Source organism: Capsicum annuum, chromosome 9 (genome assembly GCF_002878395.1).
Source record: "Capsicum annuum cultivar UCD-10X-F1 chromosome 9, UCD10Xv1.1, whole genome shotgun sequence".
NCBI classification, from domain to species: Eukaryota; Viridiplantae; Streptophyta; class Magnoliopsida; order Solanales; family Solanaceae; genus Capsicum; species Capsicum annuum.
In genome coordinates this window covers 11,283,417-11,294,442 of record NC_061119.1, presented here as the reverse complement: position 1 = coordinate 11,294,442, position 11,026 = coordinate 11,283,417, and positions in this window count along the sequence as shown.

Below are 11,026 nucleotides of genomic sequence, written 5' to 3'. Positions count from 1 at the left end.
TTTGTTGAGAACTATTTTATTTCAAAGCATTAAGGGAAAAGAGATGTTATAAGTGGGACTTCTTATGGCAATGACTTGCATGGTGGTGGTCAACCTGTATTTAGAGAGAATCCATACCGACAAATGATTTTAGATGCAGCTGGTCCCATTTTTTCTCAAGGTTAAAGTTGACAATCTTATAGCAATATTGAATCGGGGCCAACTCATTCTTTGGAACATTCAATAGAGGAATATCCTAATCCCATGTCTAATTTTTTTTTATTTGCTAGATGTTGCTAATGCAAAATTATATCCCAGTTCATCCTTCCCTCAACTTCCAGTTGTCTCTCGAATGTTAAAGATTAAAATAGAGAAAAATATGTTGTAGAAAGGCTATAACCAGATGATGCAATTGCTTAAAGAGGCTTTACCTGAAGATAACATAGTTCTTGATAGCTATTATCAGATGAAGAAGCTAGTGCATAGCTTGAGTTTTCAAGTTGAAAAGATTGATTATTGTGAATCAGGATGTATGTTGTATTAGGGTGATGATGATGAACCCCTTACATCTTGTAAATTTTGTAACAAGCCAAGGTATAAGCATTCTGTTGGATCTCGTAAGAGAAAATTGGTCCCTTACAAGAAAATGTATTATTTTTCTTTGATTCTGAGATTGCAAAGATTATATGCATCCCATGCTACAGCTGCCGACGTGAGATGGCACCATGAGTATAAAAAGAGGATGATGTGATGCGCCATCCATCAGATTCTGAGGCTTGGAAGCACTTCAATGAAACTCATCCCCTTTTTGCTGCAGAACCAAGAAATGTTAGGTTGGGGTTATGTACGGATGGTTTTCAACCATTCAGCCAGTCTAGTAGGAAATATTCTTCGCGGCCAATGATTGTCACTCCATACAATTTACCTCCAGGAATGTGCATGAAAGAGACTTATAAGTTCTTAACAATCATTGTTCCTGGTCCAATCAATCCCAAACATTAAATTGATGTTTATTTGCAACCTCTAATAAAAGAATTGACCTTGTTGTGGGATGCAAGTGTGGAAGCATTTGACATCTCAAAAAGGCCAAACTTTCAATTAACGTTAGCTTTGATATGGAAAATTAGTGACTTTCTAGCATATTCTATATTATCGGGATAGAGTACTGAGGGCAAATTATCATGTCCTTATTGTATGGAGAAAATACAATCCATTAGATTACATCATGGAAGAAAACAATCCTCGTTTGATTGCTACAGAATGTTCCTTGACCAACATCACCCATTTAGGAGAGATCGAACAAACTTTCTTAAAGGTTAGACTGTCAAAAGACCCCCACCAACATATAAAATAAGAGAGGAAATTTTGGATCAAATTTGTAATTTGGAGATAAGAAATGTAATTGAGTTAGATGCAGAACAAGTTAATAAAATAATATGTAAGACATGTAGGTGGAAAAAGAAAAACATCTTTTGGGATTTGCCATACTGGAGTTCTATCATGATTCGACATAATCTTGATGTGATGCATATTGAGAAAAATTTCTTTAATAATGTCTTTAACACTATTTTTAATTTTGATGACAAAATCAAAGACTATCCACAATCACGTCTAGATATGGCAAAGTATTGTGATCGACCTCAATTGGGAAAGAACAGTAATGGACAATATCCAAAAGTTGTTTATACATTAGACAAGGAAGCAAGAGCTATCTTGTTTATTTGGGTGAAAGGCTTAAAGTTTCAAGATGGGTATGTTTCAAATTTGGGTAGGTTGTTAGACACAAATGCGAAAATGTTATTTGGTGTGAAGAGCCACGATTGTCATGTGTTCATGCAACGACTAATGCCTATTACTTTTCGTGAACAACTTCCAAGTAATGTGTGGCAGGGACTTACAGAATTGAGCTTATTTTGTAAGGATCTTACTTTGACCACTCTACGAGTGGATGATATGGTTCGATTAGAGAGAGATATTCCACAAATTTTGTGTAAGTTAGAATGTATATTTCCTCCTGGATTGTTTGACTCAATGGAACATCTTCTTGTTCACCTTCCATATGAAGCAAGGATTGCTGGACTTGTGCAATATCGATGGATGTATCCTTTTGAAAGGTAAATATAAAACTCTATGTCAAACTTGTGACGAATAATTAATACATAACTTTCAAACGTAATGTTTTATCTTTTTCTGTATATAGGTATTTGGAAACTCTTAAAAGAATGATTGAGAATAAAGCTAGTGTTGACGGTTCCATTTGTGAAGTGTACTTGATGATGGAGTCAACACAATTATTTTCTCATTATTTTAAATCTCATGTCTTGTCCCGAAATCATAATGTGGACCGTAATGACGATGGTGGTGTGGTGGAAGATATTAAAGGAAACCTTTCAATATTCTCCATCCAGGTCGACTTTGGGGAGAAGCAAAAAAAAAAGAGATTTTACCTTAGATGAAAGCAAGACGACCCAAACTTATATTTTACTAAATTGTGAGGAGGTTGATCCATTTGTGAGGTAGCAAAATTCTCTTAATAATAATAAAATCTATTCTTATATTGTGACTTCTCTTATTCAAATTATTTTATTGCAATGAAGTATGTACCTGCAATGTGTGGAAAAAGAATTTTTGAATCTCTCTAGAAGTGAAATAGACAAGAGTCTTGAAGAAAATTTTGCTATATGGTTCAAGGAATATGTAAGATTTAAATAAATATTAAATTTCAATTAATGATGTACTTAAATTGGCTTGTCAAATTTAACTAAATCTTTGTTTTTTTTAAATAGGCTCGGTGTAATTTCATTGAAAATGAATACTTGTGTAGTCTTGCTCGTGGACCATTAATAGGAGCTACATGCCATTCTATTTATTTTGTTAACGGATATAAATTTCACACAGAAGGTCATGGTAGCATGAAATCAATAATGAATAGTGGAGTTTGTATCTCGGATCTAAATTTTGGTGATTATTATGGGAGACTAAAAGATATTTTACAAGTGGAATACCGTGAAGCACCTTTAAAGAAAACTGTGTTATTCAAATGCGAATGGTTTGAACCAACAATGGATGCTGGTGTTAAGAAGCCTAATCAGTACAAATTGGTTGATATTAAGCATCGTAATCTGTATAAAAAGTATTAGCCTTTTATTCTTGCAATGCAAGCAACTTAAGTATGTTATGTACCTTATCCAAGCAAGAAGAAAAACAAGGATCATTGGCTAGCTGTATTGAATGTCAAACCTCGAAATGTTATTGAATTACCAGTTGAGGAAGTGGTGTCAAACCTCGAATGTTCCTTTTCAAGTTGAAGAAGTTGAAGTCCATGAGATAGATATGTCTGTTTCTATTGATGAAGATATTCTATTCCATGATCCAAATGGGGGTGTTCTTGAAATGAATAAACCTCTTAATGATGGTTTATTTGAAGAGCATCATGAAATCCAAGATGGATCCACTGAAGAAGAAGAATATGAAACTGATGAAACTGAGGGGGATGATGAAGAGGAAGAGTTTGAAGAAGACATAGATAGTGACTAGAGCTTGTTAAAAAATCTGCTATTTTATATTTGTTGTATTTTGTTTTTAATAAGAAGACATTGATTGTGACTAGTGCTTAGTAAAAATTTGCTATTTTATCTTTATTGTATTCTATTTTGTTTTTGGTATTGGCTTCTCTTAATTAATATTAATTTCTTAGTTTTTGATTTCCTTTTATTAATGTGTTAGTTTTTCATATCATATCATTTTAATTTGGTTTCTAATAGTAATGATCTAATGACACCATTATTTTTTTTTATAGATATGACTTGGGGTGGATATCATGCAGGCAAGTCCTCAGGTAAGAGTAAGACTGGTAATCGTAAAAAAATTCCTTTTATTCAAACTCCAGTGATTGAATAGGATGATACCACTTCCATTCCTATCAGTCTGTCAACTGATCAAACACTACTACCCAATAGTACTCTATTGGTTCAGACATTGGGAGAAATAAATACCCCGATCATTCCTGAGACATCTCCTGTTTCAACTAACCAAAGTAGCCAAACAGGCCAGGATATGAATTCTCAAAGCAACACAACAATTGAGGGAACATCTAGTTAGAGAAATGTATCTGGTTCAGCTGATTTCAGATTTAGCAATAGCCGGACCCTTATTTTTCTGACCTCTTTAGGGTTAGTACTTACTATTTATTTTTTGTTAATGTTTTTGCTGTCGATTGGTGATTATTAGTTTATAGTCAATGCCCATATAGCTTTTGTTATTGCTGTTTTTATACACAAATGTTGTAGTATTATTGGTGTTGGATTTGATATTGTAAAGGTTGAAAACTTCTTCAAAATTCTCCAGTTCCATTACATTATGTTTCAAAAGTGAAGTTGATTCCAATGGGATCAACTGGAAAGGTGTCTTAAAAGATATCAAAGATGGTTATTTTAGAGAGTTCCAGGTATGTTTTTAAAATAATAATTGACAGCAATTGTTTGAGTTTGCAGCTAACACTTAATTATTTTAGTTTAAACTGTATTTTAGAAGAATTTCTATTGGGATGCTTCCGTTAGTGAAGAAGTGTTAAAGCAACAGTGGTTGAAGAAGGTTGCATTAAGCTACAAGAATTTCATTTCTAATATAAAAATACATAGAGCTACAGTTCAATCAAAATTTGTAAATGACCATGTATGGGAAAAGTGGATGGAACTTTGGGAAAGTAATGACTGGATTAAGATGTAACACCCTGTACTTTTATCTAGCTTAAATTCATCCCAAAAATGTCAAAAAATTTCTATAAATATGAATAAACTTTTATACATGTGAAATTTTAAAGATTTTGACTTTTCATTATGTGGAAAATTGAATAAGCTTTCCATCAATACCAAATTAGCCAAAATCCAACACCCAGGCGAAGAGTTAGAGCCATTTTAGTAAGACAGTGTACCACCTGAACCATCAGCACGTCGCAGAGTCAGCCAAAATGGCAATTGTAAGAAACCAGTGAGACTCTGCGATATTGGCACTTCGCGCCAAGGCTCAATTTCAGAATTATCCTTTTCCAGTGTTCTGACGCGATACCACCACATCACGGTGAACTTCAAGGTCGCGTCCAAGGTGGCGACGTGGTTTTACTGCATTGCGCCACCATGCAATTTCCCAGTCATCATTTTCCAGTGGCCTAGCACGATAGTGGCGCACGCGCATGGGGTCCAGATAGAAAAAATTTCACGTAAAATTAAAGTTTTTCCCAGGATTAAAATAGTCTTTTCCCTTGATTTTATTTCTCCCAGATGTGGGATTTAAGCAGTAAAACATTTAAACCCTTCATTATTAACTTTTTCCCCAAAATCAAAAGGTATTTCTCTCTCAATAAAACAAACCATAGTTCAAGAATCAAGGTCAATCCTCAAGAATCTCTCCAAGAACCTTCAAGAACTCTTCTTCTCAGGTATGTCAGGTGTTCATCTATGGGTTATTTTCACCCATAGATTCCAAGACTGAATTCATGTTCATGGTCGTAGCTGGGTTTCAATCCATGTTTTAAGTACAAGTTTCATAAAATTGAATAGCATGTGTGGTGAATATGTGATTATCTTGATAACCCTTGAATTTACAAAGTGATTAATGTGTCTATGATGTTAATTGGGTTTTAATCCATGATAATTATATGATTCATGCGATTAGATTCGTATTTTCATGGGCAATTATATGAATTGCATGCTAAACCTACGGAATTGCAATTTGGGCATTGTAGTTGCCATGTTTATATGTTATTCACTGCACCATGATCGCACCGTGTCTTAGAAAATTTGACTGGCAGTCTAGAAACAATATTAATCAACACAATAGGTGACGCGGCGCGCCAAGATCACATTGGTTCACTATTTTGGACTTCAAAACATGGTCTTAACGAGGTCTGAAAAATCCAAAACTTGTCCGGGAACACCTATTGACCTTTCTGATCATAAATTAACAAAAATATAAACCATTAAAGGACATTAAGGTCACAAAATTAGATTGGAAACTTTCGAAGGCTAAAAATAAACTAAGTATGGAAACTTAGCTAGAATTTTCTAAGTGTGGGACCCTTTGACAAGCTTAGAGGACTAAATTAATCTTAGAAATTTTGCGGGGTCTTACAGTATTTCCCCCTTGGGAACATTCGTCTTCGAATAAGACTGACTGAGATAGGAGAAATGATAAGCTGATGTATTTACTAAACATGAACAACTAAAACATGGTTACATGGCTGACATTACTAACTTTCTGAGATTCATACTGAGCATGCATATCTGATGCATGATTTCATTACTGAGTTGATACAGAATGTATGACTGGGAGTAATAATAAGTTAATCATGCATATCTGATGCATGAATACATGATTGAAATAACTCTTGAACATGAGACTGACTATGCAATGGTAAAGGATGCCAAGTTTGAAATAGAAAACTGAGCATGAAACTGAATACCAAGTTTGTAACTAAAATTTGCACATGAAATAGAATAAGCTTAAGGAATATTACCTTGGGCTGAGTCTGAGTTTGCGGAGAAGAGGAGAGGATACTTGGTCCACATGTCTGCTTCTACTTCCCAAATGGCTCTCTCAACAGGCTAATTCCACCAAAGAACTTTGACAAGAGGGACTTCTTTGTTCCTTAGTATGCGAATCCGATAGTCAAGGATTTCGACTGGAATTTCCTTGTAAGAGAGATTGTTCTGAATATCTATACCCTCAACAGAGACTATAACTGCTGGGTCACTTATGCACTTTCTAAGCAAGAAGACATGAAACCATGGATGGATTGAAGCTAGATCTAAAAGAAAGTCGAGCTCATAAGCTACTTTGCCAAAGCGACTGAGAATTTTGAAGGGACCCACATATCGGGGACTGAGCTTTCTCTTTTTGCCAAAACTCTTTACTCCCTTCATGGGAGAGATTTTTAGGTACACATAATCACCAATCTCGAACTCGAGATCTTTTTTGCGCACATTTGCATATGATTTCTGTCGGCTCTGAGCTATCTTGAGCCTCTCTCTGATCAACTAAACTTTATCTAAGGTATTATTGACTAAGTCAGGCCCTACCACTGCTACCTCACTGACTTCGAACCAACTAATTGGAGATCTGCATCTCCTACCATAGAGAGCTTTGAATGGAGCCATTTGAATACTGGAATGATAACTATTATTGTATGCAAACTCAATCGAAGGCAAGTGGTCATCCCAATTACCCTTAAAGTCAATTTTACATGCTCTCAGTATATCTTTGAAAATCTGGATAGTCCTTTCTGCTTGACCATCGATATGAGGATGAAAGGCTGTACTGAGGTAAACTCGGGTACCAAGAACCTTTTGGAATGCTTTCCAAAAATGAGAGGTGAACTGGGTACCTCTATTTGAGACAATAGACAATGGAACACCGTGCAATCTAACCAACTCTCTGATGTAGATTTTGGCATGATCCTCGGCCAAATAAGAGGTATGGACTAGAAGGAAATAAGCTGATTTGGTTATTCTATCTACAATGACCCAAATTGAATCATGTTGACAACGAGTACGAGGCAAACCCATCACAAAGTCCATGTTCACTTCTTCCCACTTCTAAGTAGGAATATTGTACTCCTGTATGGACCCACTTGGATTCTACTGCTTAATCTTAACTTGCTGACATGTTAAGCACTTAGCCACAAACTCTGTAATATTTCTCTTCATCCCACTCCCCTAATAGATTTTTCACAAATTGCGGTACATCTTATTATCCCCTGGATGAATAGAGTAATGTGCACCATGCGCTTATGTAAGAATTCACTAACTTAAATCATCAACACCTGGCACATTCAAATAACTCTGACAATGCAAAACACCATCTCCCCCTTAGGAGAAAACCTCTACCTTCTGATCTTTAATTGACTCTTTCATCGTGACTAGACTAGGATCTCTATCCTGCTTTTCCTTAACTTCAAAAACTAGAGATAATTCTAAACTTTTCTAAACCCACATACTACCTTCTACTAAATCAACTAAGCAGACACCTAGTATGGCTAACTGATGAACTTTCTGGACTAACTTTTTCTTACTATACTCTACATGAGCAACACTACCCATAGACAGTCTACTGAGAGCATCAACTACTACATAGGCCTTGCCCGGATGATAAAGGACACTCACATCATAATCCTTTACGTTCTTGAACCACCTTCTCTGATGGAGGTTAAGATCTTTCTAATAAAATATATACTGGAGGCTTTTCTGATCTATGAACACATCTACATGCACCCCATACAAGTAGTGCCTCCAAATTTTTAAGGCAAAGCCTACTGTTGCTAACTTAAGATCATGAGTTGGATAATTCTTCTGATGAGGCTTAAGTTGTTTGGAGGCATAGGCTATGACCTTACCATGCTACATGAGTACACAACCCAAACCTACCCTGTATGTATCATAGTACACAACATACCCATCTGGACTATCTGGAAGAGTCAAAACTGGAGCTGAGGTGAGTCGATTCTTCCATTCCTAAAAACTCTTCACACATGAATCTAACCACTGAAATTTTATTTTCTTTTGAGTCAATCTGGACATAGGAGATGCAATAGATGAAAATCCCTAAAAAAACCATCTGTAATAACCATCCAAACCCAAGAAACTCCTAATATCTGATGGAGTGATGGGTCTAGGCCAGTTTCTCATTGCCTCAGTCTTTTGAGGATCAACTCTAATGCCATCACCGGAAATGATATGACCAAGGAATGCTGCTGATCTTTGCCAAAATTTGCACATATTGAATTTGGTGAATAACTGATGATTTCTAAGAGTCTGTAATACTGTTTTGAGATGGTCTGCATGATTATGCTAACTGCGGGAATAGACAAGAATGTCATCTATAAAGACTATGATTAAAATATCCAAGTACTACTTGAACCCACGGTTCATCAAGTCCATGAAAGCTGGTAGGGCATTGGTAAGACCAAATGACATGACTAAGAATTTAAAGTGATCATACTGAGTTCAGAAGGCTATTTTCAGAATGTTATATTCTCTGACTCTGAGTTAATGATAGCCTGATCTGAGGTCTATCTTAGAGAAGTAATTGGAACCCTGGAGTTGCTCAAAAAGTCATCAATTGTGGGAAGTGGTTACTTGTCCTTGAATGTGACCTTATTGAGCTGACGGTAGTCTATGTACATCTAAGAGAATTATCTTTCTTTTGTATGAATAGAATAAGTACACCCTATGAGGACACACTAGGTCTGATGAACCCCTTGTCCAGGAGATCCTTCAATTGTTCTTTTAGTTCTCTTAGTTCTTCTAGTGTCATTTTGTATTGTGGAATAGATATGGGCTGAGTATCTTGGAGAAGGTCTATGCCGAAGTCTATTTCCCTTTCGAGAAGAATTCTGGGAAGATCTTTTGGGAACACATCTGAATATTCATTCACTACTGGGACTGATTAAAGACTGGGAGTTTCATAAATAGATTTCTTAACTCTAAAAAGATGATAGACACATCCCTTAGATATCATTTTCCTTGCCTTAGGTAGGAAACAAGCTGACCCCTAAAGGCTGAAGTATTACCCCTCCACTCTATGATGGGTTCATTCAAAAATTGAAACTGGATAATTTTTTTGCTGTAGTTGACAATGGCATAGAAGGAATAATGCCAATCCATGCCAAGAATGACATCAAAATCAGTCATCTATAATTCCACTAAGTCTGCTGTAGTGACTTTCTAGAATACCATAACCAGACTGTTCCTGTATTCCCATCGGGTAATGATAGTTTTACCCACTATGGTAGAGATTGAGAAGGGCTCTACTAGAATTTTGAGATTGACTCCAAAATTAACTGCTATATAAGGAGTAACAAAAGACAAAAAAGCTCCTAGATCTAGTAAAGCGTAAATATGTAGATCTGTAAAGTACAGTGATCATATCAAGAGAATTTTCCTATTCCTTTCGGGACTAAAGAGAATAAAGTTTGTTTGGGCGTTGCCTACTAGTGGTGCTGGAAGTGGCACTCTGCTGAATCGGTCGATCAGACTAAGCTGAAGAATGATTAGGCTGACCCTAAAAACCTGACTGGGGATAATCTCTAACTCTGTTGCCTAGCTTACAATATCTAAAATAAACAATACTGCCAGCTCTGCAAATACCCTGATAGTGCTTGCCATAATTCTCACAAAGGGGATGAGTTCTGGCACTACTAACACTGCCCTAAGACTTAGATCCTAGCACCCTATCTTTGTTATCACTCCTGAACTAAGGAACTGGAGCACTGGCTGACTAACAAGCTAGAACTGAGGACTTTGGGCGGAACTTAGAATGATTCCCACTCTCTAACTTAGGTGGACTTAAATTAAAGCTACCTGTTCTAGCTCTCTTATTCTGCTTTTCTCTCTCGTTATTCTTCTGCTCCTCTATTAGTTGAGCATAGATCATTAGCCTGGCTAAGTCTATCTCACTAATCAACATAGCCATCCTGCACTCCTTGACCACACTTTCATTAACTCCAGACACAAACTTACTCATTCAGGATCTGCTATCTGTCACCACATGAGGAGCATATCTAGATAGTTGAGTAAACTTGAGAGAATACTCTTGCACTATCATGTTGCCCTGCCTAAGGTTGATAAATTCTAACACCTTAGCTTCTTCAGCTCTAGGGGAAAGAATCTATCTATAAAAGAAGTGGCAAATTTCTCCCAATCAATAGGCCCTGCATTTATAGCCCTCTCTGCTTTCCACTATCTGAACCAAGTGTGAGCCACATCCTGCAACTGATATACAGCTAGCTTAGCACTCTGGATAGAAGTCACTCTAATAATATTAGTTATCTTCTACACCTGATCAAGATACTCCAGAAGGTCCTCACTATCTTAGACCCCAAAAAAAAAGAAGGATTCATTCAGGTAAAGTACTGAATCCTGGCTTCAGCAGATGTCCATTGGGTTGGCCAAAATAATAGCTAGATATTCATTCTAGGATGCTACTGAATGAGCTAGGGTGGTAAATACTGCTCTGAACTCTGCGTGGGAGACATATTTACCCAAAGGATTTG